At 47.7% G+C, this 24,447-nt stretch overlaps 1 protein-coding gene across 1 annotated transcript in view; it reads right to left on the reverse strand.

Annotated features, from left to right (window-relative positions):
• LOC137421949 (FSD1-like protein) overlaps nt 1–17,011 on the reverse strand; it is a 99,746-nt gene extending 82,735 nt beyond the window's left edge. The window contains exon 1 of the mRNA XM_078773050.1: nt 16,793–17,011. The gene's annotated coding sequence lies outside the window, so the exon portion shown is untranslated. The remainder of the gene's footprint in view (nt 1–16,792) is intronic.
• Nucleotides 17,012–24,447: the final 7,436 nt, after the last annotated feature.

Below are 24,447 nucleotides of genomic sequence, written 5' to 3' on the forward strand. Positions count from 1 at the left end.
TGTACCAGGGATGGGTGCCGGACCGGGGGGCGGCATGCCTGTGGTGCTGGGTGGTGCCGGGGGTCCGCCCGCAGGGGGGCGGCCCCGACGCGGGGGCCGAGCCACCGGCGGTGGGTGGTCCACGTCGAGGTGGGCCGGCTTGAGGCGGTCTATGGAGACCCGGTCAGGAGTGCCGCCGATGTCCAGGGTGAAATGTTTCACCCCGGTCTCTAGCACCCGGAAAGGCCCGTCGTACGGGGGCCGCAGTGGTGTCCGGTGGGCGTCGTGTCGGACGAAGACGTACTCCGCGGTGCGAAGCTCTGGGGCAATGTGTATAGGAGGGTGCCCATGGTGCGCCGTCGGCACCGGGGCGAACCTCCGGGCGGTCTCCTGCAGCGCAGAACGCTCCTGCGCCGTGGACCAAGGTGCCGTGGGGTCAGGGAGGAACTCGCCCGGCACCCGCAGCGGTTGTCCAAAGACCAACTCCGCCGCGGATGCGCGCAGGTCCTCCTTGGGCGCCGTCCGGAGGCCCAGCAGGACCCAGGGGAGCCTGTCGACCCAGCCGCCGTCGTGGAGGGTGGCCGGGAGCGCGGCCTTCAACGGGCAGTGGAACCGCTCGCACAGGCCGTTGGCCTGGGGGTGGTAGGCCGTGGTTCAGTGCAGCTGGACCCCGAGCCCCCGCGCGACCGCGGCCCAGAGCTCCGAGGTGAACTGGGGGCCGCGGTCGGACGAGATGTCCGAGGGGGCGCCGAACCGGGCGACCCAGGTGGCGATGATCGCCTGCGCGACGTCTGCCGCCGTCGTCGCCGCCAAAGGCACGGCCTCCGGCCACCGGGTGGTGCAGTCCACCATGGTAAGGACATGGGTGAAACCCCGCGAGGGGGGCAGAGGCCCCACCAGGTCCACGTGCACCTGGTCGAACCTACGTGCCGGCACCGTAAATGGGGCCTGGGTATGCCGGTGCACCTTCACGCGCTGGCACGCGAGGCACTTCCTGGTCCAGCCGCGGACGGCCTTCCGGAGGCCATGCCAAACAAACTTGTCGGCGACCAACATCTAGGAAGCCTTCGTGCCCGGGTGGGACAGGCCGTGGATGGCGTCAAAAACCTGGCGCTGCCAGCCTGCGGGCACGATGGGGCGAGGCCGCCCGAGGGAGACGTCGCAAACAAGGGCCGTGCCCACGCCGTCGAAGGGCACCTCGGTGATGCGGAGGCCCGTGATGGCGGTCCGCAAGGCCTGGACCCCGGGGTCGGCGGCCTGGTCCGCCGCCATCCGGGCATAGTCGATGCCAAGGTGGACTGCGTGGGCGACGGCCCGGGAAAGGCAGTCGGCCACCGGGTTGTCCTTTCCCGCGACGTGTCGGATGTCCGTCGTGTACTCGGACACGGCCGTGAGGTGACGCTGTTGCCGGGCCGACCACGGCTCGGCGACCTTGCCCATCACGAAAACCAGCGCCTTGTGGTCGACGAAGGCCGTGAACGCTCTGGGCCGCGGTCGCGTGTCCCCGATCTCGGGGAAGTCCAAGAGGCGATCGGCCCGTGCGTCCACCGTAAGGCCGAATGTGGCGAGGAGGAGACGCTTGACCGCCTCGTACTTGCCGTCGGCAGGTGGATCCCTGAGGACCGATATGACGTGGGTGGCCGTGCCGGGCCCGAGGGCGGCGACCACGTGGCAGTACATGGTCTCGTCCACCGTGATACCTCGAAGTCGGAACTGGGCTTCCGCCTGCAGGAACCAAACTTCGGCTTGACTCCCAGAATTCGGGGAGCTTGATGGAGACCGTGTTGGTAGCCATTGTTGCGGCGGTTTCGGGTGGTCATCGACAGCTGACTTATCACGTCGGGGTCACCAATGAAGCACGCGGTGCTACGCGCGCGACTTGCTACCAAGGAGGAAGCGGACAACACAGTAAGTTTCATGTTCTTTATTCAAAGAGGTCACTGTAGCACTGGCCTGCTCCGGGCTGCGCGCCCGGTGTATATCCTGAGGCCACGCCTACCCCTCGGGCGTGGCCGCCGCCCACTTGGTGCGCGGAATGATGTCACCACGCCAGTGGGCTTTCGTGTCCGCCACAAAATAATGTATTTTAGCGGTTGCCGAAGACGACAAGAAGAGGCCATTTCGTTGGGTACAAAAGGTGGTTTATTGTACAGAAATCTCCAGCAACTCCTCGCGAAGGGAAGTCGTAATGGCTTATATAAAACCAAGAACCCTCTTCGGAGGGCGTGGCTCCAACAGCCGCGCGTGCGTCACGACGACACAACCAAACGCCCGTGTGCGTGGGTTAGACCAAACCCATCGTAATGGTAACCGTCACATGCGGATAAGTTAACCGCGACAAGTGAATAAGGTAACCACTACATGCGCCCCCCCAGAAGGCACGCCACGGGCGTGTACGTAGTTCCCGGGTGGAACAGAGCCGGGCCGCGGGTGCTGAGCAGCGGTAGCCGTTGTAGTTGCAGCAGTAGGAATTGCAGGAGTGGCGAGCAGCACTGCGCGCGAAGGTAACAAAGCAGCCGTGCATGCGCAAGAGATGAGCAGCGGTAGTAGCTGTAATTGCAGGAGCATCAGCCTCGGGATCTGCCGTAGGAGCAGTAGTAGGAGTGGCGAGCAGCAGTACTCGGCCTGTGTGCGCGGAGGCGATGAAGTAGCAGTACTCGGCCTGTGTGCGCGAAGGCGACGAAGTAGCCGTGCCCGGCCTGTGTGCGCAAAGGCGATGAGCAGCAGTACTCGGCCTGTGTGCGCGAAGGCGACGAAGTAGCCGTGCCGCCAACGCCCCGTAACGGCGTTCCTTCGGAGGATCCCGGAGCTGGTTCGCCCCTCCAGTCGTAGAGGAGGAACCGAGCGCGATGCGCAAACCACATGGTCGCTCGTCGTTGCTAAAACTCCGGCAGTTCGAGTATAGGTCTTGTGGAAGAAATTGCAGTCGCAATCCTGCCGTGTTCATGTGGCCCCCGAATACGTTCGGGGGCAACGGGGTCACCAGTTTAGCGGTTGCCGAAGACGACAAGAAGAGGCCATTTCGTTGGGTACAAAAGGTTGTTTATTGTACAGAAATCTCCAGCAACTCCTCGCGAACAGAAGTCGTAACGGCTTATATAAAACCAAGAACCTTCTTCGGAGGGCGTGGCTCCAACAGCCGCGCGTGCGTCACGACGACACAACCAAACGCCCGTGTGCGTGGGTTAGACCAAACCCATCGTAATGGTAACCGTCACATGCAGATAAGGTAACCGTGACAAGTGAATAAGGTAACCGCGACAAGTGAATAAGGTAACCGCGACATGTGAATAAGGTAACCGCGACATGTGAATAAGGTAACCACTACAGTATCGTATATTCTTATTATATTAAACTAGCAGAAGTACCCGGCATTGCCGGGCGGGGGAGGAGGAGGGCAGGGGGAAGAGGAGGCGAGGGGAATGGGGGGGAGGGGGGAGGGGAAGGGAGGAGGGGAGGATGTGGGGGTGCCCGGGGGAAGAAGGGCCCCTCCCCCCTCCCCCCTCCCCATTCCCCTCCCCCTCCCCCTTCCCCCCCTCCTCCCTCCTCCCCCCCCCTCCTCCTCCCTCTTCCCCCTCCCCCTCCCCTTCTTTCCCCCTCCCCTCCTCCTCCCCCTCCCATCCTCCTCCCCCTCCCCCTCCCCTCCTCCTCCCCCTTAACACCAGGGGGGTTGACTCAGCCTGTCATCCTACCGAGGTCGGCAAATTGAGTACCAGTTCACTGGTAATTCCCTGTGTGCCACAAAAGGCGCCTAACAGGGTTAGCGGCACGAACCCGGAAGTCGGAACTCATTGTCGTCAAATAAATGTAGCATGTATGTTTCACTCTCTGTCACATGCCGTTGGTCCCGTGTCAATCGGATGAAGTTGAAAAATTAACATTACGAAGTTTCTCTGGGACGTACTGATTCCGAATAATGAAGTTGAAAAATGAACGATCCGAAATACGCTAATTACGCTAACAGAAGCGCTGGCGCTGCGAAGCGCTAGAGGGAGCGCTGCGCTCCCTCCCTTCGATTCCCTCCCTCTTCTGCTAGCGCTTCTGCGCTAATACGCTAATTTTAAAACCCGAAGTTTTTTTAAAATTTAAGGTGTGCTGTAGTTGCTCTGAGACGTACTGATTCCGAATATGCCTTTGGTTTTTCTCTGCGATGAGTAGTTCTCGAGTTATAAGAGGACAAACAAACAAACATACTTTACTGCTTTATCTATCTATAATTCCAGTAATCTCTGTGTGTATGTTTGTATGTTTGTATGTTTGTATGTTTGTATGTCTGTGACCGCTGTTTCTCGACAACCACGGGTCCGATATACTTTAAACTTGCCAGGTATATTGCTGGGGACCCGAGGATGTGCCTTTTCAAGGTTTGAAATTAATCGGACAAGTAGTTACCGAGCTATGGCGATTTAGCCGTTCGCCGTTCGCTTTGGCGTTGCGAATGGACCAAACCATTTCATGTAAATAGAGGGGGGGGGGGGGGTTCTGTGGTCGTTGCGAATGGACCAAAACATTTCATGGACCAAACCATTTCATGTAAATAGAGGGGGGGGGGATTGTCACCGTACTCGCACCCACGTACCCACGTACCCACGTACGGGCATTGCACCCACGTACGGGCATGCCCTAGTATATATAGAATCTGATACGCGAAATCAGATTTCATATTTCATGATCGGAACTAATGCAATGGCCTAAATAATTATGTCGAAATATAGAATGAAATCGGAACAAAATTAGGAAAAAGCGATTTTTAAAATTAAATTATTAACAAAAGTCAAGAAGTGAGTTTCAGGGTTTCTTTATTAACTGCGTTCAGGTACGACCTCGGCTGTTAGGATGACCTCGAAGTACCCACACTCCATTATCTTCTAAGCTGTCTAGCCTGGGTTTTAATCCCGACCCAGCTATAAACTATCATCCCGGTGCTTCCCAGACAGGATAAATCATCAATGTGTCGACACTCCGATATATTTTAGTTTTGTAAACAAAGTCGAGGCTCGTGTAAGAGCTAACACATGGAACATATAATAAAGGGAGCAGGAGACAGGAGGGGCAGGGGGGGAGGGGAGGAGAGAGGGAAGCACAACAACAGTAGAGAACAGGGACATGAGGAGATCTGTGGAAGGGAGAGGGCTGGGGTAGGATTCACAGGATAAACAAGATGGAAAACGCAATTTGAAAAAGGTGGATTTGGGGTGTATTAACGGGGGTAGAAAAGATCAAAGTTTTGGATGGGGTAAGACACGCATATGACTACGATATATAATCAGTAAGTGGTAAGATACGCATAATCAGCGTTGACTACAACGTGGAGATGGTGGTGAACAGCTGTTTTAGAGACTTGGAGGGAGGAGTGGGATGGAAGAGAGTGAGGGAGTTTGGTCCAGAGGTGGGAAAAATGAGGAATGAAGGAGTGAAGGTGAGCAGAGAGTCTTGATTTTGGCAGTTTCACCAGAAGAGGGTTTCTGGCAGATCTTGTGCGACCTGTAGGAATATTTGGGGGACAGAGCACAGACAGAGCTGGGGGAGCAAGGCCAGAGAGGAGCCGGTAGAAGACAAAGATCGGCAACCTGCCTGCGGTGAGCGAGTGAAAGGCCCTCAGAATCAGCTTCATCGTGGGAGATTCCAATGATTCTAAAATCCTTGGTTTCAACAGCGTGAAGCCAAGCTACGTGTGAGGCAGGAGCACCAGCCCAGAGGGGGGAGAGCAGTACTCCATCAAGCTGCAGAAGAAAGCCTTGTATGTGGTGAGGAGCTCGGACATGCCAAGAACGGACTTCGCACGACAGAGGATGCCCAGTCGGCGACTGGCTTTGGAGGCTAGCTTGGAAATGTGGTTTTCCCAGGAAAGATCATGGCAGAGAGTGAGACCCAAAAGCTTGAGTGACAGAACTTCAAGAGGATTGTTCAGAAAGTAGATGGGAGGGTTTTCCAGACGGTCTTTTCGGAGAGAGGTAGTGAGAGTGTGAGATTTGTCAGGAATGAAAGACCATATTCCACGTGTTTGACCAGATTGTGATTTATCCAGATCTCTAGAGAGCGAGGAGGCTGCTGCCTGCCGATCTGAGGGTTGAGATATGGAGCGGCAGAGGGTGGAGTCATCATAAAAAAGATAGAATTTTCCAGAGTCAGAGATCATTAATGAAGATCAGAAAAAGCACAGGGCCCAGAACACTGCATTGAGGAACTCCAGCCTGGACAGGAAGAGGAGATGAGGGAATTCCATTTAGAGCCACACGTTGACTAAGATGGGAGAGGAAGTCCCGAGCCATGCGTGGAGATTTCCATGGATAACATACACTACTCACAATAAGTTAGGGATATTGTGGGAGTGAGTTTATTTTATTTTTTATAGGGGTTAGGGTAATGGTATTGAAATCAAGAATGCTGTGTTTTTTCACACTCATTAATAACCATAGAATTAGGACCAACAACTTTTTTCAACATAATTAATACACAAAATCAACCACACCGAAGAACCTGCCAAAATATTGCCAATATTTTTCAATAAATGTTCGTTTCCCATTAATCGTACACTTTCTAAAATCCAATCTCACCCCTCCCCTCCAAATCTTCCCCATAACCCCTGCCCTCCAAATCTTCCCCATCACCCCTCCCCTCCAAATATTCTCCATCACCCATCCCTTTCAAATCTCCCCCCTCCCCTCCTAATCCTCCCCATCACCCATCCCTTTCAAATCTCCCCCCTTGCCCCCTCCATCCTAAACTACCCCTCACCCCTCCCCTCCAAGACTCCCCTTCGCCCCTCCCCTCCTAGACTCCTCCCTCACCCCTCCCCTCCAAATCTCCCCCATATCCCATCCCTTTCAAATCCCTCCCCTTGTCCCTTCCCTCCTAAACTCCCCCCTCGCCCCTCCCCTTCAAATCTCCCCACCCTCATTTCTTCTCAATTTCCCCCCTCTCACTCCCCCTCCTCAAAGCGTCCTCCCCACTTCTTCCCCCTTCCAACTCTCACCTCCATCTTCCCCAACCTTCTGCCTCGCTCTTCCCCCTCCTCAAATAACACCTCATTGTGCCTCACCCAATCACCATCACACCTTTTGTCCGCCACATCCTTCCCTTTCTCCGAGCTATTCTGAAATCTCTGACACACCTTCAACAGCTCTCCCTACCTCTTCCACCTCTTACCCTACCCCTCCTCCCCCCTGTTCTATATCCGATGCTCCCCCTTCCTCGTCATTAACGGTATGGACCTCAAACATCCGGGGCCTTCGTTCAAACTTAACTGATCTCTCCATACAGGTTGCTTCTGTCAAACCAGACGTGATCTGCTTAACAGAAACTTTCCTCCTTCATGATGTCTCTGATTCCTTCGTATCTCTCCCGGGTTACTCCCTCCTCCGGTATGATAGACCTGAGCCTCGTCCTGGAGGTGGGGTTGCTAACTTTATCAAAAACTCTTCCTCACTCGCCCTGCACTGCACTCTCTCCACCTCACCCCCAGGAATACCTCTGGCTGCGGCTTCCCCTTCGCTCCCACCTCTTGTTCATATGTGTGTTGTACCGTCCACCAAACAGTGATGACTCCATCTACATCTCGCTGTCTGATAATATGGACCAACTTCTATCTACTCATCCCAACTCTCTCTTCCTCATATGTGGTGATTTCCATTGTCACCATGCTAGTTGGCTGGGTGTGGGTACCTCTCTCACCAGCCATGGCTCCTCAGCAAAGGACTTCTGCGACTCACTGGGACTGACACAATGTCAATTTCCCGACCCGGATCTCAGTCAACGGAGCATCTTCTCTTCTGGACTTGGTTATGACTAACTTCCCTGAAAATGTCTGCTGCTCTTCTTCTGCTCCAATCGGATCATTTGATCATGTGCTTGTTAAAGTGGACATCTCTCTGACCATTCTCAGGGAGCCTGCTCAGCGTCGACGAGTCTGGCATTTCACTCAGGCCAACTGGCACGGCCTTCAAGCAGCCATCAATCATCTGGACTGGTCTCCCATCTCTACCACCTCTGACATGAACTCATCCTGGGAATTCTTCCAAAGTAAATTGCTCTCTCTCATGCACAGATTTATCCCATCTCGTCTTCAGTTGTCATACCCTTCCTCCAGTCCATGGTACACGGAATCTTGTGGTGAGGCTGTTGCCCAGAAACAACTTGCCTTTGTCTCCTGGAAAGCAAATCCAACGGAAGGAAATCTCATTTCCTTTCACAAAGCCCGAAACAAGTGTGTCCACCCTCAGGAGAGCCAGGAAACAATATCTCTCCGTTCTCAAGACCGAACTCTCTTATCTGTCTCCCTCTTCCAAATCCTGGTGGCGTCTGGTCAAATCTGTTTCTGGTGTTTGTTCCCCCTCCATCCCCTCCCTTACCTCAAATGGCTACACAGCTGACTCCGCACGTGAAAAAGCTGAATGCCTCAACTCTGTGTTTGCCTCTAAATCTTGTGTCCCAAACCCATCCCTCTCTGTACCCACCATACCCAGTCGTACCCAGCTGCTCCTGGACTCCGTGTCCTTTCCTCCTGACAAGGTGGAAAAGTTTCTGTCAACCCTCGACTGATTCTGCAACTGGACCTGACGGCATCAGCCCACGGGTCCTAAAATCCTGTTCCTCCACTCTTTCACTCCCTCTCTCTGTTCTCTTCACCCTCTCTTTTGCTCAAGGTCAACTGCCATCTGCTTGGAAATCAGCCAACATCACCGCTTTGCACAAAAAGGTGCAAAAACAGATCCTAGCAACTACAGACCAATCAGCCTTCTCCCAATTATCAGAAAAGTCATGGAATCCATCATTGCTTCGGATATGAAATCTTTCCTCTTCTCCAATGGCTTGATCTCTGATCATCAATTTGGTTTCAGACCAGGTCACTCTACTCTGGACATGCTGCTTCTGCTGTCTCAACAATGGATGGAGGTCCTCAATACCAAACAGGAAATTAGAGCTGTCTCCCTCGACATATCACGTGCCTTCGATACGGTCTGGCACCCCGCTCTGCTCACCAAACTCTCCTCCTTTGGTATCCATGGAAATCTCCACGCATGGCTGGCGGACTTCCTCTCTAGTCGTAGTCAACGTGTGGCCCTGAATGGGTTTCTCTCATCTCCTCTTCCTGTTCAGGCTGGAGTTCCCCAAGGCAGTGTTCTGGGCCCTATGCTTTTTCTGGTCTTCATCAATGATCTCTCTGACTCTCTTGAAAATCCTCTCTATCTCTTTGCTGATGACTCCACTCTCTGCCGCTCCATTCCTCATCCCTCAGATCGGCAGTCTGCAGCCTCCTCACTCTCTGCAGACCTGGACAAAATCACAGACTGGGCAAACAAGTGGACCACGTCTTTCAATCCTGACAAATCTCACACTCTTACGATGTCTCTCTGAAAAGACCGACTGGACAACCCTTCCATCTACTTTCTGAATAATCCTCTCCAAGAAGTTCTGTCACTCAAGCTTTTGGGTCTCACTATCTGCCATGATCTTTCCTGGGAAAACAACATTTCTCAGCTGGCCTCCAAAGCCAGTCGCCGACTGGGCATCCTCCGTCGTGCGAAGTCCTTCCTTGGCACACCTAAGCTCCTGACCACATACAAGGCTTTCATCCGCAGCTCAATGGAGTACTGCTCTCCCCTCTGGGCTGGTGCTCCTGCCTCACATCTAGCTCGTCTTCACGCTGTTGAAACCAACGCGTTCAGAATCATTGGAATCTCCCGCGATGACGCTATCTCCGAGAGCCTTTCACTTCATCACCCCAGGCAGGTTGTTGGTCTTTCCGCCTTCTACCGACTCCTCTTCGGTCTTGCTCCCCCAGCTCTCTCTGGGCTCTGTCCCCCAAATATTCCTGCAGGTCGCACAAGATCTGCCTGCAACCCTCTTATGGTTAAACTGCCAAAATCAAGACTCTCTGCTCACCATCACTCCTTCATTCCTCTTTTCTCCGGCCTCTGGAACAAACTCCCTCACTCTCTTCAATCCCACTCCTCCCTCCACGTCTTTAAAACGGCTGTTCACCACCATCTCTTATCTTCCCCAATCCAAAACCTTGATCTTTTCTACCCCCGCTAATTTCACCCCAAATCCACTTTTTTGAGGTGACTTTTGACTTCTTTCCTGGAAGTCCTTGGTGTCCTTGCGTTTTATACCTATCCTGCCTCCCCCCAGGCCCTCTCCCTCCAAAAACATCTCTCGATGTCCCTGCTCTCAAATGTTGTGTTTGTGTGCTTCCTCCCATTCTCTCCCAATCTTGTCGACCGCTCCCCTTTTTATATACTTTGTTTGCTTGTTTATTTGTTTTGTTTGTTTGATAAATGTTAGCTCTTTCATGAGCCTCGACTCTGTATACAAAAAAAAAAAAAAAAATCCTTAACTTATTGTGAGTAGTTTGGAGAGCAGGGCGGGATGCCAGACTATCGAAGGCACAAGATATGTCAAGGGCCGGATCTGAACCCATGGGTATCCCCACTATTTGCTGGAGTATCGTGGGATCTGAACCCATGGGTATCCCCACTGTCTGCTGGAGTATCTTGGGATCTGAACCCATGGGTATCCCCACTGTCTGCTGGAGTATCTTGGGATCTGAACCCATGGACATGCCCACTGTCTGCTGGAGTATATTGTTGCCAAATGTAATGAAACTGTTGTTTAGAAGAAATCTAATACTTTGAGTTTACTTTTTGAAAAAGCTACACGAATATCGATTATCCTTTACAGACCAGTGTGCTCCGTTTTGATATACATTAATGTATGCTTTATTACCTCCTGCAAATGCTTTATCTACTACTCTGTCCAATGCGGTTACGAGCTTGTCATGTGGAATGTTTGTGTACAATGTGGAAAAATCAAAAGTTGAAAGGCTTTTTTAAAGTTAAGTTTAAATTTTTAAGATTTAAAAATCAAAAGTTTAAAGAACTTAGCCTTACCCTTGTTATTAATGTTGTGGATACTGTCAATTACCGGTTTGGAATTGTCAATGAACCAGAATGTTTTAATGTCAGAATAAAACTTCACTTTTTCATGGTAGTTTTTTAAAGCATTTATAGATTAGTTTCATCGCCGCTGTTATACTACCTGACAAATGTTTCAAACTACATTCTCTACTTGCGATGATGAACCTCATCTTGCAAGGGTGTTTGTGCATTTTTGGGATCCAGTAAATGAATGGTGTTTTATGGTGTTTATCCGGAACGAACGGTTTTCTCACCTTTGAGTGATTTATATGACGTTGTAGCAAGTTTATTTTGTTATCGCTACTTATTTTGTAGGTCTTTGAAATTCACGTGCCTAGGCCCAATTCTTCCAAAAGTGTTTGAATGTCGAATGTTTTACATACAAATGCAATATTATTATTTGCTTTGTCAATTGGAACAATAACATATTGTGTTTGAAGCTGCCTTAAGCAATCACGTGTCTCTGGATTGTTTAAAATTGCCTTCGGATTATTGATTCAAACTTTTCTTTTCAAATCAACAACTTTCCTTTTCACACGTTTCTCTACCTCCTCCAACCATGAAGCCATTTGTGTGTTTGGTACTTTATGTTTATCAATTTGTTCCCTCATTCATTCGCCCAGTCCCATCATTCTAAGTTCCATTGCTTTATTCCAGTTAATCCTATTTTCTCTATAATTTGGTCCTTATGTAAGTAATGCATGTAACCTTTTACTATTCTAAGATCACCTGTGATAACGTGTTTATGATGTGGATCTTTGAATACGGAATGTTCACAATTACAATGATGTGTGCTATTTAACAATTCCTCTGTGTCTATAGATTGTACAGTTTCCTTGTAGTTGAAGATCTTTCCCCGAATTGAATTTCCCAAAATGAACACAACTCTTGGTCGATCTGTCCGTTGTATTGTTTCTGGAAGTTTACTCCACACTTCCTTATGAACGAATGATCGTTTTTAAGGCCATTTTTCCCCGCCAGAGCGGGGGTTAGCCTTGCGGGCCCCATCACAATCATGGTTCCCTGTTTGAGGCAATGTTTTTATGGCCGGATGCCCTTCCTGACGCCAACCCTTGGTCACGCTCTTACGATGTGCAGGGATACGGTGTACCTATTCTAAACCGGGGGACACACCGGGATCATTCATCCCAGCAAGCTGGTACTCAATTTGCCGACCTCGGAAGGATGACAGGCTGAGTCAACCCCCCTGGCGTTAATTCAGCGATCGACCGGGATTCGAACCCAGGATCCTGGGATCCTAAGCCGGCACCCTAACCGCTAAGCCAACACCAGGGATTCCACACTTCCTTATGTTGAAGTATTTTATCGGGATTGATCATTTCCACCCCTTTGTTATCAAACATAATTTTGACGATATTGTTACGGATCTCAGAGACGGCACTCCCCTTAGCAAGGGGGGTTAATCCCCTTGGCCTGTTAAGCTGGCCGTCTCTGGTCCTGGTACTTATAATGCTCTTTTGTGGGGTGAAATTGGTCAGGTTTATTGGTCAAGGTGTTCTCCCGAATACCTTTACCAATCCCTCTGCAAAACAGGGAGACAAGTACCGCTCGAACCACGGACAAGATGGTATTTGCCGAGCGGTTTAGCAATCCGCAGCTCGAACCATTAACAACGAACTAACCCGACTCCGAGTGTTGGCCAAAATCGCGCCACAGGTATTCAATGAGGGAAAACACTAAAGCGACCGGATGAGAGGAAAACCCAAAGAATAAGAAGGAACAGGTGTAATTTATTCATTATTTACAAAACCAAAGAAGAGGAAACGAAAGTAATATACAGGACGAAGAAGAAGAAGATACACAGGGCAGCCTTAAGCAGTCTTATATTATTCCCCAGGACAACAAACAGACTCACACGACAGGGAATGGCAGGCAGGAATGACTGGAAGAAGGAGAAGGGTCCAAGTGGGACAGCAGGGCTGGAAGGTTCGGAGGAAGGCACAGCAAGGAGGTCCGCTCCAGGTCCACGCTTCGGGCTGGAAGCGAACAGCCAGCGGCAGCTTCACGTATTCGGTTTCACACACGGTCGGACAATGTCAATTGACTACTGTATTGTTGTCGCCGTTGCGGACCCACTCTTCTGCCTCACGATCCAGCGGTATGCTCGCCTGGTACCTCCCTCATCTGCCGGATCACGTCTCTCTCATGCCTTCTCTGGTACCTTCTCACCCGACTCTCCAAGCAGTCCCTCATAGCCACTTTTATTGCTCGTGTTGGAATCAAGCCACCGGCTCTGATGACATGCCTACCGGTTGGCTCACCGCGGCGCTGGTTGGTCGGTAAGGGCTTGCTGACTCCACCTCCAATGACGAGTCGACGTGCCACACCTTGTTCTGGCGGCTCCGCCCCCTTCTTCCTCGGCTTGACCGCATGGCTTATGGCGGCGTGGTGCCAGTAAACAGCCCAGTGCAACGGCGGCGAACGCTGTTGGCAAGCGAGGCACAACAATTTGAAGAGGGAGAGCAAAACGGACGGAATGGGGCCTATCTTATTTGATTAATGCAACGCAGATTCAACTATTGGGAACAGATCCTTTACTGAAACACATAATGAAATAACTACGGAGAGGTCCTATAGTTCGCTACGTGTTGTACATGGACTAACTAGGGTGCGATCTTTAACAAGCCAATTGATGGGGATATTTACAGGGGAACATTTATAAGGGAAACATTTACTAAAATTTACTCGTGAAGGTTCTAAAAACCATAACAATATCATTGTCTTTTCTACGATTCACTTCTTTAGGTTTCTCTTTGTACATTTTATGGTCAATCATGTCCAGAATTGCTTCCATGTGTTGGATTGGGAGTTCCTCTAGAGTCTAGATCGTCCTCTTCCATTAATCTGTTCACGATTTGCCTAACTTCTTTCAGTTGTTTTCTTTTTTTTAAGGTATTGATCTTTATTCTGCTGCTGTTAAGTAATGTACAGATATTTGATTTGTTAAGATCTAACCATTCATTTACAATTTGTTGTGGTGTGTCTGTAATTGGACATTTACGTCCATAGTTATGTACTCTGTCTCTGAGAGTCTCATGATAGGGTGTTAAAAATAGAGGCAATTTTGTTTTGTCCATTATGTTGTGTATACGTGTCATTAATTCTTTCATTTAATCCATAAGGGTAAGCAGTTCTTAATTCTTTAATCCAGAAAAGTTCTCTACACTCACGCAATTGTGTGATCATTTTATCTTCCATCCCATTCTTTTTTCGGCCATGTCCGCTTTTCTTTTCCATAACCTGAACACTGAAACTCACATTTTTACAAAATCCATAAGTAAAGGGACGAATAAGTAGTGGACAACCAGTAGTTTTATCTGGGTTTTTCATGCCGCTCCTGTGTGCATTCATTCTTACATTACATCTCTGCATTGTTTCACCAACATATTGCATCGCACATTTGCTACAGGTCAATAAGTAAACTATATTTGAGGTTTTACATGTAATTATTTTGTTTCTTTTAACTTGTAAGATCTAGCCATTACTGTACAATTAATTATATTGTTTGTGGCAAATACAAGACAAGTTTTGCAATTGCAAATCCCACATTTACGCTTTGCATTCAGACAAGTGTTCCCCATTGGCTAACCCAGAATGGCCACCTCCTACAGCCTGGATATCTGAGTAAACTACAGCATTACCTTGTCGAGGAACACAAATCCTGAGGATGGTTAGTCCCCTGGGAGGCTAGTTCAGCTGGGGGCTGCCCTGCTTTACCTTCAATTTTGTTCAATTTCATACTTTGAAATGTAGTTTAACAAACACAAACATAGGGGCAATACCCCTGGCGCTCACCTGGTAGAATAAACAGTCTACTGCACTGACTAAAGGTATTTTAAACCAATTTCAATGCTTGCTAGAAGACAGGGCAGCATATCGAATCATACTAACATAATCATAAGACTTTAAACAAAGAAAAGCATACCTATTTTGGGGAGGAACCCTCCCTCCCTCAACCCCATATACCTCCCAAGACCCTATTTTTATAATGCCTTGAACATTGTGTTACGGATTCGGCCCTCGTTATGGTTGTTGTTATCTTTGTTGGTTCTAGATATTATGCTTATTGTGACTTAAGGGAAAGGGTTGTTGTGGTTAAAAGATTTAAAAGCGCTCCTGGTAAAATGTGGCCGGAAATCCGGATCGTGACGGGAAGAGGTGGAGCGAGGAAGAAAGGCGGGAGGACATCGAAAAGAGATGTGGTTGTTAAAGCTCCGGCCCGAGTGTTCGACGTACAGTGCGAGTGAACTTTGCGTCCTTGAAGGGAAGTTTGGGTGATAAGAAATATCGCCGGAGTGCGTGGAGCCTGTGTCGTCGGGTACTCTCATCGAGGTTCCGGAGGATCCGGGCCTCAAAGCCCGGGTTGGAGTGAAAGCCGTCCGCCATCTTCACCACGCGAGCAACCTGCAGTGAACAGGTTTTTGTCGTGTCGGCTGGGCATTATTCCCCGGTGGTTTGCCGGGGACGGCTGTGCCAGAAAGGGGCACGTGAGAATTATACGGAGGCTCGCGGATTGAACCGCAATGTGTACGTCGGAGCGCGTCTTTGTGAGGTTCCCTTCCACCGCTGTGTTGCTGGGTGCTGAACAACGTGACCACTGGGTCGTCTCGCTCGCCTACGCCTCAATTGACCATCGGGCCTTGACTCCGATTGCGGGAGCGTGCAGAGACATTGGGGGAGGTGCCGTGAGTGTGGGGTTAAGTGGCTTGACAAGGATATCATCATAAGATTTGAAAGTAGGGGTGATTGCCCCCATTGTTGTATGGCTCTTTTTGTGTGATTTATAATATATTATTGTTTGTTATAACCTGGTGTGGTTGCATTATTGATTTGACCGTTTCATTTGCTGGTTCCATTGAGGGACCCACTTTGGACCCACTTTGACCCCGATTTTTTTTAATGCCGTGAACAAACTTTAGTCACAACACAACAAATATGATTTGTACCAAATTTGGTCGCAATCCCATTAGCGGTTTCGGGGAAGACGTTTCCAGCGTTTACGGCCAGACGGACAACGCGCCATCGCATAAGCTCCCCTGAACTTCGTTCCAGGTGAACTAAAATCAAAGGAATATAGAAGAAACAACACACAGACACACACACACACTTCTCAGACATCACACTGAGCACAGATGTACACAATCACCCATCCATACTCAAGCTACCTACAAATCCCACATCAATATCCATGTACCCCTCTATCTCCAATACCTCTAGGGCCTAGGCATTGTGGCACACGGTAAGAAATCAGGTGTGTGTTCCATTACCAATCAGCTTATCGCTCGCCAAGTGGCTCAAGTACTCAAGCAAGCACTCCAACCAAACGGTTGGTAAGGAACGGCTGGCTTGGCGAGCGATAACAAGCTGATTGCTAACGGAACACACCCCTTGATTACAAAAACAATCCTCTGTAAGCCAATAGAATGCACGTTATTAAATGTCTCTACAAATCAATCAGTACAGATCCATTGAAGGTGCAGCTCGTCTCCACTGTAAGCAGTCGCACACACGTGCACATCTTAGTGATCCAGTTGCATGCAACAAATTTCTCGGTTTGTGTACACACGTGTACACACACACACACACACACACACACACACACACACACACACACACACACACACACACACACACACACACACACACACACACACACACACACACACACACACACACACACACACACACACACACACACACACACACACACACACACACACACACACCTACCTAACCCCCTGGGGCAATTTCCCCGTAACTTGCTGCACTACATTATTTTCACACATGGAGATCAACGCCAAAATAAAAACTTTTAATCCTTAATTAACAACGTGAAATAGCGACGTCTTCAGCAATCGCACGGTGTACATTACCAGCTTCGGTGATGTAACGGTTCGAGCGTCCGCTCTGAGTCTGGGACTGGGACGGCGGAGGTTCGAATCTCAGCCAAGTCGTACCAAATAATTTAAAATAAAATAGCACGTGCTCCCTCGTTGCTTGATGCTGAGCATTTAAAAAAAATATAGAAACGTTGGTAATAATAGCAGATTCTTTAATGGACTTGATGGTCTCCTTCTGCGTCGAAGTTTCTTGTATTACGGAAGTGGAACTCATATTATATCAAGTAAGGAGGTGGAGCCGCCTCTTGTCTCCCATTGGCTCGGGCAGTGGCGCGTCACTCCCTCAAGCGCAGGTAATGGGGAAGGGCGGAGCTTAAACTGCACAGCTTGGCCAATCAGGCTTCAAACGTGCCCAAATCCATATCGGATGATGTTTCAAATAAAACACTAACCCGAACCGTAATGTGTACACAAGACAGCAATTCCCGCAACAGTGGCCGCCAAGAAGGCCTGGCGTAATGCATCAGTTAAGTAAGTGCTACAAAACTATTTTACATACATGATACATCATACATAATCAGACATGTATGTGTGATTACCTCCGCCATCGAAGATGGACGGAGGTTGTTTTCACCCCTTAGTAAGGGAATTTTATGAGATATTTCACAAATCTGTTAACTAAATTGTTACCAAAAAATTTCTTCACCAATATGTTTGTAAAGGTGTGTAATAACATGTGTTAAAATGTTGAAGTTCAACTCCCGTGGGAAACCCAGAAAAAAAGCTGTTGAATTCGGGTACCGAAAAATTATTTTCGAGAATTTTTATTTTTTTAAATCGGCCCTTAAGTAACTTATGAGGGGTCAAATAAGGGTTTTTCATGATTCTGAGTTGATTGTTAACATTTATATTTTCACTTTTACATTTACACACAAAGTAGCTTTTATTTCACATACATATATAATACTCAAGAGTTATTTCTCATTCACAATGTCAGAAGTTTCAACAGTCATTGTCTATGTCTTCTTCAGACTCAACAACAGATTTGCCTGCTTTATTATATTCACAGCCTTCAGCCAAATCGGAAGATCAAAGGTCACTATAGCGACCCCAGCGCGCCGTATGCACTCTTTCAGAGTGGTGAAGATGGTGTTGAGGTCATTAGAGTCTCCTTCAATAACTGGGAGGAACTCGATCTGTGTGCTCTGCTTTGCATCATTAGCATGGATTCTCTTCATCCAGCCATTCCAGTTGGAGTGTGGGAACTCAGGATCGTTGGCTTTGATCACCCACCCCACTGCCCAGAGTGTGTCACCTGGAGTGAGGAGTGGCTGCTCATGAGCCAGGGAGGAGGAAAGCTCAGCGAGGGGGAGAAACATGATCGCGTTCGTTCCTATCTGTTTCCTGTTCGTAAATGGAATAATCTTTACTTCAGTTCCTCTCAGGATCTTAGCTTTGTCGAGTGCCTTCAACTTCACCCGGGGGAAAGCTGCTGTTGTCTGTGGATCTGGCAAAGGTGGTGCCGGAGAGGTGACTTCGATCCAACCCATTGAGTGAAAGGGAGTGTTTCCGTGAATAGAGACAATGTTTAAATCTATATTGTCTCCAACAAACTGAGTGACTGCATTGTTTGTTTCCCCAACCTCCATAAAGACCACCTGATCATTACTTGACAATTCACTTTCACTGGCTGGCACTTTGGCTGTCATCACTGATTGATCCTCAAGCGCAGCATCAACCGCAACCTCATCATTGATCTGTTCATCGGTTTCCTCCACAATGGTGTCAAGAGTGCCAGAAGTATCTGGAACATCATCTCCACTCCTACTATTAAGGAAGCAGTATTTGTAGTTTTGTGTCTCCGTGTAAGACTCGGTGTATCCCAGCCGGTGGAACTTGTTGAGCATCCATTTTGACCCAAATCTATGATCAAGTTGTATGGCAAGCCCCATTTGGTGTGGCAATACTCCAGACCGAGGTCGACAGGCCTTAATAAAATTCTGCCCCCAAACGGCAACTCTTTCGTCTGTCTTGACAATCGGTCTCAAGAACATCTGAAGGCTTGCAGGAACAAGTGTCAGCTGACTATCGATGTCAGTCATACTGTGTGTGGTGGGGTATGACTTTGGACCTAAATCAATCAAGGCAATATCATTGGATATGAACTTGAGTGCCGTCTTTATGATCTGAGTCTTCTCATCTCCATGGTCAAGATTAGCATGATGCGCTCGCAGAATATTGTCGGTGCCATCTTTGAGACAGAGTACATCTGCCCTTCTTTCCTGTGTTGTGAAATACAAGGTGTCTTCGTATTTCTCTAGAAGTTTTATCTTTAGCCAATGCTTTGAATAAGAAAGGCTCTTCTCTGGTGACTGATCAAACTCCTGCAGCTTTTCATGGACTTGGTCCATGTTCATTACCCCATGCTCTAATTCTGAGTCTAACCATTCGCAGAATTCAATAAAAACTGCCTCTCGCTCCTCATCAATACTCCTCTGTCCTCTCTTCCTTTTTCCTTCCTCATCAGTCTTGGACAAACTGTCACCTCTCGCAAACATAAGTTTGCATCGCAAACGGTACAGTGTTTCTTCTGCTACCAAGTCGTTGATCCCTTCCAGGTGTCCAGTGACTTCAGTGCCCCAGTCATCCCCACGACTCCGTGCTGTCTTCAGCAAGCTTGCCTTCAGTGTATCTGCAGACAAATTATCTGGCACTCTGTATTTCTTTCTAGCTTGTGCTGGATTATTTTTGTAGAGCTGGGCTGGTTGGTTGCAAAGAATGCATACATCCTTATACAGGAGGTCAACTGACTGTGATCTTCTAGAACTGCAGCCAGTTGATGAACTGAACTCAAGTAGTGTGTCTTCTCTTCAACTTTGATGACTCTTTCTCTGCCTTTGATGCTTGAGCTGACTTCTTGGTGGTTGCAACAAAGTTGTTGTACAGATCATTTTTACACTTCTGGTGGTACCTCAGTTTTCCTTCCTTTTGAGCCTCCTTCATACGTTCCACAACAGTAACATTTTCGACAGTTTCTGCTTGTTTCAATAAAGTTGAGTATCCCTTTGGAGTTGCCTGTATGAGCCTTTCAGCTGGTGTATCCGAGCATGCACAGATGAAGCAATTGAGCACAGGTGGAGTAACGTCTTCATCCATATTGCTAGACTCCATGTCCTGCAAAGTAGAAAATGAGATATATTTAGAAATTATTTTTCCACAAAGGAGTGTCTGTGGTGAAATATAAATGTTAACAATCAACTCAGAATCATGAAAAACCCTTATTTGACCCCTCATAAGTTACTTAAGGGCCGATTTTAAAAAATAAAAATTCTCGAAAATAATTTTTCGGTACCCGAATTCAACAGCTTTTTTTCTGGGTTTCCCACGGGAGTTGACCTTCAACATTTTAACACATGTTATTACACACCTTTACAAACATATTGGTGAAGAAATTTTTTGGTAACAATTTAGTTAACAGATTTTCATATGTTTCCCTTACTACCTGTCTGTTTGTGAACAGGATATCTCAAAAAAGTTGTGAACGGATTCGGACGAAATTTGGTGGACAAGGTGGGTGTGTGAGAAAAAACGAAATGATTAGATTTTTGGTGAAGATACGAATCAGCATCTGGATCAAAAAAAGTTTTATGTGATTCTTCACCATTGAGTGATTGGGCCAAAAAACAATACAGTATATAGCACAATATCTCAAAAAGTTGAAGCCAGATTTTTTTTTTTTTGTATACTGAAACGAGGCTCGTGGAAAGAGCTAACATTTATTTCACAAACAAATCAACCAGACAAGCAAAATATATAAAAAGAGGGAGCGGAAGACAAGATGGGGAGAGAAGGGGAAGCACACAAACACAACATTTGAGAGCAGGGAGATGTGTGGGAGGGAGAGGGCTTGGGGGGAGGAGGCGTGGGAAGAGGGGGGGGGGGGGGGAGAAGTATAAATCACAAGGACACCAAGGACTTCCAGGACAGAAGTTGGTATTTCAAAAAAAGTGGATTTGGGGTGAAATTAGTGGGGGTAGAAAAGATCAAGGTTTTGGATGGGGGAAGATAAGAGATGGTGGTGAACAGCTGTTTTAAAGACCTGGAGAGTGGAGTGGGATTGAAGAGAGTGAGGGAACAAATAATGAACAAAGTGAGGTGAGTGGGGGAACAAAAACGAACAAATAATGTACCATGGCATCAATACCTGCAACGTTGTCTACCAAAATGTCCTGTCATGAATAAATCAGTCAAACGCCACAAAACTATTTTTTCTATAAAGCTGTTTTTCACTACCTCAGGAAGTGATGCCCCCTGCCCTATGAGATTCCGGGGCTCGGCTGGCCCCAGCTGACAGTACCTGGTATGGGCCCCTTGTCCAAGGTAACGGTTACCCACTGCCTTGTGGGGGAAGCCTCTTTAGGCCAAGGACAAGAGAGGAACAATCAGATATCAAACCACACCTGTAGCTCATGTAGCACCATGGATAAATGTGCCCATGAAAGTCAGTGGTGGCACCAATTTAGGCATCACTGCGCAGCATCTGCAGACAACGGTGTCCACTTTGGACATCAAGGGCAGCCGTCATCATACCGACAACCTAGCCAGTCTGCTGCACCTATGTGCTACAGACTTCACGTTGCTTTTGCTGCACTTGCAGACAACGATGGTCATAGGAATAGAGAGTGGGAGAGGGACAGCACACACCTCTATTACCTTAATCCCTTCTCTGTGCAGGTTTTCCCCTTCATTGGCACCAGCTCACCTGCTCACCACCCATTTGTACCTACACAGCCATCACACGATGCACAATGCTTAGTGAGCATGCCAAAGAAGGGAAGAGAATTGTCAAAGCGACGACTCACACCATCATAAACTGATATGATGTTTCACAGGCAGGACGATTCATCAATCAGCAACGATCACGATGAAATCAATAAATTACAACAATGCATCCTGAAACCATGACAGCCTTAGCATTTACACCTTAACACAACGATCGGCGATGCTGCTTCACAGTGTACCTTGGGTGCGCAGCGATTCGTTGTGGGTCTCTCCTCATTGGCCTCTCTACATGGCTCACTGGAACTGAGCCAGAAACCGCACCAGCAGCCCATAGCAACCACAGAACTGCTCAAGACCAGAAGCAAAATACCTCACAACCAGCAGCAGCACACACAGCAGCAATCTATAGATAAAGGCATACACCCGCAGACATCAACCGAAGAAGGGGGAGTGCGCACATTGTCCACACTTTTATAATCCCCACAAGACCCATTGAAGCTGTCGGTTTGGCCAGAGGAAAGTGCCCGGCCCAAGTCTCGCACAAACGGGCCAGACCAAGTCCCTCACGAATACACACCAAGAATACATGAACACTCCAGAGTGTACTCCTTGTTTGTTTGTTTTTTGAAAGTTCAAATATGGTAACCCTACTTTTGCGGGCCAGCTGGGACACATTGGTGGTGCATTGAAGCCATTGTCTGCAGACAGGAGGCTTTGTTGAATGGATGAAAAGGTCTTGACAGAGGGAACACAAAATGGTAAAATATGGTGAGGGGGGGGGGGGGGGGCGGTAACGGGTGAGGACGAGGCCACACCTACAAACCAGCACAATATAATGTAGAATTTAATTTAGCGATATCATTAGCCATGGTCATAAAAAACAAGTGGCCCATGCTCAACAGGAGGTAAAATTTGGTATTTGTGTCAAGTTTGGTGGCAATTGACTCAGTAGTTTGGGTGTGAGTGGTGCTTCACACACACAGAGAGACAGACAAACAGACACGCACACAGAAAATGACTTTTATTTACAAGATAGATACTGTCCAGCTCCATTCACGAGTACACCATGTTGATAGAACATCCCAGTTCAACAAAGTTCCAGTGTGGTTGGAAGAAAAATGTCATGAAACATCTTGCTGTTCTGTTGTTGGCATTTGGCCTTTATCAGATGTGGAGGAGAAGGAACCCATTTCATGGGTTGAGATTTCAGTTCAAGCACGTAGTTGTGGCACCAGGGTTCTTCCACTGCAATGATGCAATACAAGAAAGTGCTTCTTGACCAAAGAAAGTGCATCTTTACCCAAGAAAGTGCATCTTTACACAAGAAAGTGCATCTTTAACTAAGAAAGTGCATCTTTACCCAAGAAAATGCATCTTTACCGAAGAAAGTGCATATTTACCCAAGAAAATGCATCTTCACACAAAAAAGTGCATCTTTACCCAAGAAAGTGCATCTTTACCCAAGGAAATGCATCTTTACCCAAGAAAGTGCATCTTTACCCAAGGAAATGCATCTTTACCCAAGAAAGTGCATCTTTACCCAAGAAAGTGCATCTTTACCCAAGAAAGTGCATCTTTACCCAAGAAAGTGCATCTTTACCCAAGAAAATGCATCTTTACCCAAGAAAGTGCATCTTTACCCAAGAAAATGCATCTTTACCCAATAAAGTGCATCTTTACCCAAGAAAGTGCATCTTTACCCAAGAAAGTGCATCTTTACCCAAGAAAGTGCGTCTTTACCCAAGAAAGTGCATCTTTACCCAAGAAAGTGCGTCTTTACCCAAGAAAGTGCATCCTTAACCAAGAAAATGCATCTTTACCCAAGAAAGTGCATCTTTACCCAAGAAAGTGCATCTTTACACAAGAAAGTGCATCTTTACACAAGAAAGTGCATCTTTACACAAGAAAGTGTATCTTTACACAAGAAAGTGCATCTTTACACAAGAAAGTGCATCTTTACCCAAGAAAGTGCATCTTTACCCAAGAAAGTGCATCTTTACACAAGAAAGTGCATCTTTACCCAAGAAAGTGCATCTTTACACAAGAAAGTGCATCTTTACACAAGAAAGTGCATCTTTACACAAGAAAGTGCATCGTTACACAAGAAAGTGTATCTTTACCGAAGAAAGTGCATCTTTATCCAAGAAAGTGTGTCTTTACCCAAGAAAGTGCATCTTTACCCATGAAAGTGCATCTTTACCCAAGAAAGTGCATCTTTACCCAAGAAAGTGCATCTTTACCCAAGAAAGTGCATCTTTACCGAAGAAAGTGCATCTTTACCCAAGAAAGTGCATCTTTACCCAAGAAAGTGCATCTTTACCGAAGAAAGTGCATCTTTACCCAAGAAAGTGCATCTTTACCCAAGAAAGTGCATCTTTACCCAAGAAAGTGCATCTTTACCCAAGAAAATGCATCTTTACCCAAGAAAGTGCATCTTTACCCAAGAAAGTGCATCTTTACCCAAGAAAGTGCATCTTTACCCAAGAAAGTGAATCTTTACCCAAGAAAGTGCATCTTTACCCAAGAAAGTGAATCTTTACCCAAGAAAGTGAATCTTTACCCAAGAAAGCGCATCTTTACCCAAGAAAGTGCATCTTTACCCAAGAAAGTGCATATTTACCCAAGAAAGTGCATCTTTACCCAAGAAAGTGCATCTTTACCCAAGCAAGTGCATCTTTACCCAAGAAAGTGCATCTTTACCCAAGAAAGTGCATCTTTACCCAAGAAAGTGCATCTTTACCCAAGAAAGTGCATCTTTACCCAAGAAAGTGCATCTTTACCCAAGAAAGTGCATCTTTACCCAAGAAAGTGCATCTTTACCCAAGAAAGTGCATCCACCCAAGAAAGTGCATCTTTGTCCAAGAAAGTGCATCTTTGTCCAAGAAAGTGCATCTTTACCCAAGAAA

The sequence above is a fragment of the Myxine glutinosa genome, chromosome 2 (assembly GCF_964187855.1).
Source record: "Myxine glutinosa chromosome 2, kmMyxGlut1.1, whole genome shotgun sequence".
NCBI lineage: Eukaryota > Metazoa > Chordata > Myxini > Myxiniformes > Myxinidae > Myxine > Myxine glutinosa.